This window comes from Myotis davidii, unplaced genomic scaffold (assembly GCF_000327345.1).
Source record: "Myotis davidii unplaced genomic scaffold, ASM32734v1 scaffold592, whole genome shotgun sequence".
NCBI classification, from domain to species: domain Eukaryota; kingdom Metazoa; phylum Chordata; class Mammalia; order Chiroptera; family Vespertilionidae; genus Myotis; species Myotis davidii.
The window spans coordinates 2,017,832-2,022,703 of NW_006284844.1; the positions used below are offsets into that span (position 1 = coordinate 2,017,832).

The 4,872-nt window shown below is 51.2% G+C and overlaps 1 long non-coding RNA gene across 1 annotated transcript in view; it reads left to right on the forward strand.

Moving 5' to 3' along the window:
- The first annotated feature begins 2,312 nt into the window (after positions 1-2,312).
- LOC107181743 overlaps positions 2,313-4,872 on the forward strand; it is an 11,629-nt gene continuing 9,069 nt past the window's right edge. The window contains exon 1 of the long non-coding RNA XR_001512450.1: positions 2,313-2,577. This is a non-coding gene — a long non-coding RNA (uncharacterized LOC107181743). The remainder of the gene's footprint in view (positions 2,578-4,872) is intronic.

Consider the following 4,872-nt stretch of genomic DNA (forward strand, 5'->3'; position numbering starts at 1 on the left):
TTTTATATACCTAGCTTCCAGGAACATCCCCAACCAGGGGCGGATTTTGCCCTAGACACTGCTGAGTCACAAGCCACCCTGTCTGCATACTCTCACCCACCCACAGGGGGCACTCGGGATGCTTCCTCTGCCTCGGAGCGGGGTGCGGTGGGGGGTAGGGGCTCAGGCTCTGGGATACAGGCCGCACATCCCACAGACCTGACTGTGAGCCCTTGAGAAGCCAGGACATCCCCATGTGGCCTAATTCTGACCGTTCAGACTTCAGGAGGGCCTCAGGGGGCCTCTAGCCACGGTCTCCCCTGAGGAGACACATTGCTTTGCTGCCCGTCTGTTCGCAGTGCCGCCTGGAACTCACAGCACAGCACAGCGTGACTCCAGTGCGCGGAGGGCCGATCGCTAGGAGGCAGAACGGGGCTGAGTCCTTGGCCGGAGATGGAGGCTGAGTCCTTGGCCGGAGATGGAGGCTGAGTCCTTGGCCGGAGATGGAGGCTGAGTCCTTGGCCGGAGATGGAGGCTGAGTCCTTGGCCGGAGATGGAGGCTTTTTGCAGCCGCTGGAACCTGCTGAGCTCAGGGCTTCACAAAGGCCGCCATCGGCCACCGGCAGGAGCCCGCGTCCCTCAGCGGCCAGAGGAGAGGCACGGGGTCAGGCAGCTCCTGGGGACACCGGTTGTTTTGTGACGGACAGAATGAGAACTCGAGCTTGCACCATACAGAAACAGGAAGTAGACCCGAATTCAAGAGTTAAATGTACCAGGTAAGGATACAAAACCGGGAAAGTGCATTTTGTAACATCAACACATTGAGAAACTGATAAAAGGAAAGCTTGAAAAACGAAACAACATGAAAACTAAAGGTCTACACCATTTTAAAAACGCATCTTCATTGTTGAAAGTGTCATAGATGTCCCCATTTTCCCCCACTGACTCCCTCCACCCTGCTCCCGCCCTGCCCCAGGCCTTCACCACGCTAAAACAATAGAATGGAAAAGCAAATATAAATTGTCAAAAATTATAACAACATAATAGATGTCTATTTATGTAAATATAATTTTAATAGGAAAAGAGCAAGGCACGAACCTATAATACAAAAGAAATAATTACAATTACTGAAAATATGGGAAAATATTTAACCCTATCAATAATTTCAAAAAGCAGAGAATAAAATTCTGTCTTATCATTGACCAAAATGTTAATGATAATCGCAAGCATATGGAAGGCATGTAGTTTCATGAGCAGATGGTGGATGGTATGGCTTAATATAGTTCCTCTGGGGCGATTAATAATATTTACTAGAAGCTTTAACATTATTGATAAAAGATTATCTTAACATTTATCCTAAGGAAACATTAAGGACCTGTGCAAATATTTTGCTGCACATAAATGCATCATAATTTTATTAAACATTTTTATAAAATGCAAAAAGAAAACATTCCAATGATGTGGGATTGTTCAAATAGTTTTAAACAGTGGATTTAGAAATAGATTTGAGAGATAACAAGGTTGGGAAAGTTTTCATAGGTTGTGAGTATTTTGCCGAGAGGAGAATCCCGTTTCTTAAAAAATAAGAATGTATTATGTTATACAAGTAGAGCTCCTCTCAAACACTAAGACGAGGTAAATCCCAGACAAACGTGGGAAGGAGGAGAGGCCGGTGTCCATGTGTAACTGAGCCACCGTGTGTAACTTCCTTCCGATGCCACGCTACCCACATTTCCAAAATAAAGTCCTTTTTTGGTTGGTTTTGAACTTGACTGATGAATGCAATGGGAAGTTTTTCTTTTATGAGGCGCCTATTCTGAGAAGTAGAATAAGTCTTCCTAATGCAACGGCGCCAAAAATGTTAGAAAGAGGAGTTTCCCCCCTGCCCAGATGTTTGCAAATCTCCAATTCCTGTGCCTAATTCCTGGGCTCACCTTCCAGCTCGCCACCTGGTCCCCGCTCTGGGCAGGATGACATGCAGAGCGGTTATTGGATTCTTGGCCTCACATTTTTATGTCGTGACTCTACAACGTACATAGATACAGGCTCCCTGTGCTAACAGGTCTTACTCACCGATATACTAGAATATACAGGGTGTCCCCCAAAATGTACACTTTAAGAGCTGAGAGCTCAATTTTGAAAATGAAATGTATTTCAATAAACATACTTGATAATTCATCAATGTGGGTATACATTTCGGGGGATACGCTGTGTTTGTATTGTTCGTGATGAAATGAGAAGATCTTATAGCATTTTCCCCCAATAAGACCAGACCTTTCCTATGGGAGCGCCGGGAGATGAGGATCAGCTTGGGTCCTGGGGCCGCACCGGCGCTCTGTTTGACAGCGCGGCCCTGCTGGCTTCCTGCTCTGCTCTGTGGCCTTGGACACGCTTCTAAGCCAATCCCTTCAGGCCCTGGCCATGCCCAGTGCCAGTCACCTGGGGTGGATGCTTATTTTGTTTCAAACACATGAACATGTCCTCATTGTGTAGAGGCAATGTTTGGGACGCTCTGCAAACAGTATCTCAGTGACTGCTCACGACAACTCTATGGTGCAATCACTTTGTCGTGCCCATTTTACAGATGAGGACAGAAAGGTGAGTGTGGCCCACAGGCACACACCTGGGGGGATCCTTGTTGCTGGGACCTATGGGCAAGAGAGACCCGGGCCACAGGGGAGAGGGGGTTTGGGGGAGGCTCCCCTGAGGAACTGTCCTTTACTCCAACTGGAGCTCTCCTGGGGGAGGGGCCTTGAGCAGCTATAGGCACACAGCAGGGTTATTACTAGGAAAGGAAGTCTTCTCTTTTGAGACACCCTGCGTTCTTTGTTCGATCCTTTTTTTATGACTATCTTTTTATCCTCTCTCTCTCTTTCTCTCTCTCTCTCTCTCTCTCTCTCTCTCTCTCTCTCTCTCTTTCTCTCTCTCTCCTCTCTCCATATCTAACTTTCTCATCTCTCTCCATACACTAGTATATACATTCAGCTTCCTTCCAATCATATCCGTTTTCATGTCCCAGAGGCACTTTAAACTCGGGATGTTAAATTGCAATCCTTCTCAGGCCCAGGGACCTGCCTCCGAACCCTCCATTCATCTCAGTGACACTCAGTGCTCAGCACCACCATCTACTAGGCTCCCCAGGCGGAAAGCGAGGGGAGCACCTTCACTCCGCCCATGCCTCCCCCTCTCCATCCAATCACCCCACAGGCCCTCTTGATTCCGCTCCTGAAATCCCCTCAAGCCACGGCGTTGACCCATCTGGAGTGGTGGTCTGGCTGTTGCAGACGGTGACAGAAGAGGGTCAGGCTGGGGCTGATTGGCCTGACGCCGTGCTGTGAGCAGTGTGGCCTGCCTAGGGGGCTGCTCTCTGCACTGTTCCCCAAGCACAGATCACACTCCAGGCTGCGGGACGGTCTGTCCAACCAGAAGTTTTCATTAATTCCAGGGTCAGTCTTCACTGAGGGATGTGAGATGCTCACTCCACCGGCAAACCAGTTGTAATCATGTTTTTGTATGTGACCTCAGGGGGTGTTGTCTTTAGCGTTGACCTCTATAGGTGGATGGACTATTTCTTGGAACGATATCTATACTAATAAAAGGGTAATATGCAAATGGTCGGGACACCCTCATGCGTAACAACCGGTCAGCAGGCTGCGTGTGCAGCAGGCATGGGTCGGTGGGGACTTGCAGTGTCGGGGACTTGCATCATGCCATCACAACGCATCACTGGGAGGCCTGGGGCCCGGCGGAGGCCTCCGCGTGACTCTGCTGGGGTCCGCAGGCCTGCATGAGGCCCGGCTCAGGGGCAGGGCCCAGCGGAGGCCTCTGTGCAGCCCAGAGGTGTGGCCTGGCAGAGCCCTCCACTCAGCGAGGTCTAGGGGTCCCTCGGCTCTGGTCCTGTGGCTCCACACGGCATGGAGGCAGGACCCCCAGCTCCGGCCTACCTCTTTGGGGCAATCCATTGAGGAGCCCCTCACTGTGATGGCATAGACCAGGCTGGGGGACCCCTCCCCCCGCCAAGTGCATGAATTTTGTGCACCAGGCCACTGGTTGTATTTATAACCAATTATCTTAAGGGCAGCTCTGGCCTAGCTCTCTCGTTCTTGCTCACCTTTGTTGCTGCTGGGGCTGGAGAGAAATGTGCCTTCCTCTCTGGCAGGGTCTTTGCTCAGAAGGCACTGTCCGCCTGGAGGTGACTCAGAGGGCACTGTGCTGTTCTCCCGCCGCTGAGCCCCAGAGAGCAGCAAATCAATTTTCTGCGGCTCCTGCTGGTTTGATTTGCTGGATGTATGCGGGATGCTTCTTGTGTTTCTGAATCTTACCTGACAGGTCCCGCCGCCCCGGGATCCTACAGGGGATGCTCTAGGGGGGATGTGAGCCAGGCTGCCCGGCCTCTGCAGAAGGCTCTGCCGCGGTGGCCCTGCTCTGCTTTCCACGGCCTCCAGGGAGCCCCCAGGGAGACACGATCAGACTGTTTAGTGCTGAGTCCCTGTCCCACTGCCCTGAGCTGCCACCTGCCATGTAGTGATTACAAGAAGCCTGGGCTTAATGGCAGCATTCCCAAACGACAACACTACCCTCCTCTCCGGTCTGCATTGCGTCATCCCCCGTCCCGCTGCCAGGGTCCTTCCAGATCAGAGAGTAACACAATGGGGCCTCCTACAGATTCTGTCAGCGCCTCATCCCAACGCCCTCCCTGCCTCACCGCTGCACCTTGCCTTCATTTGCCTCCAAAATTTACCTCCCTTCCCTTCCTCCAATCCAGCCCTGCTGTTCTTAAGACTTTGGCTGTTAAAAATTGAAATCAACAGATGTGTTGTATTTTAAATTCATACCTGAGCGCCTAAGGGGGCGCTTCCTGCAAGCACTGTCCACCTCCCCCCCCCCCCCCCC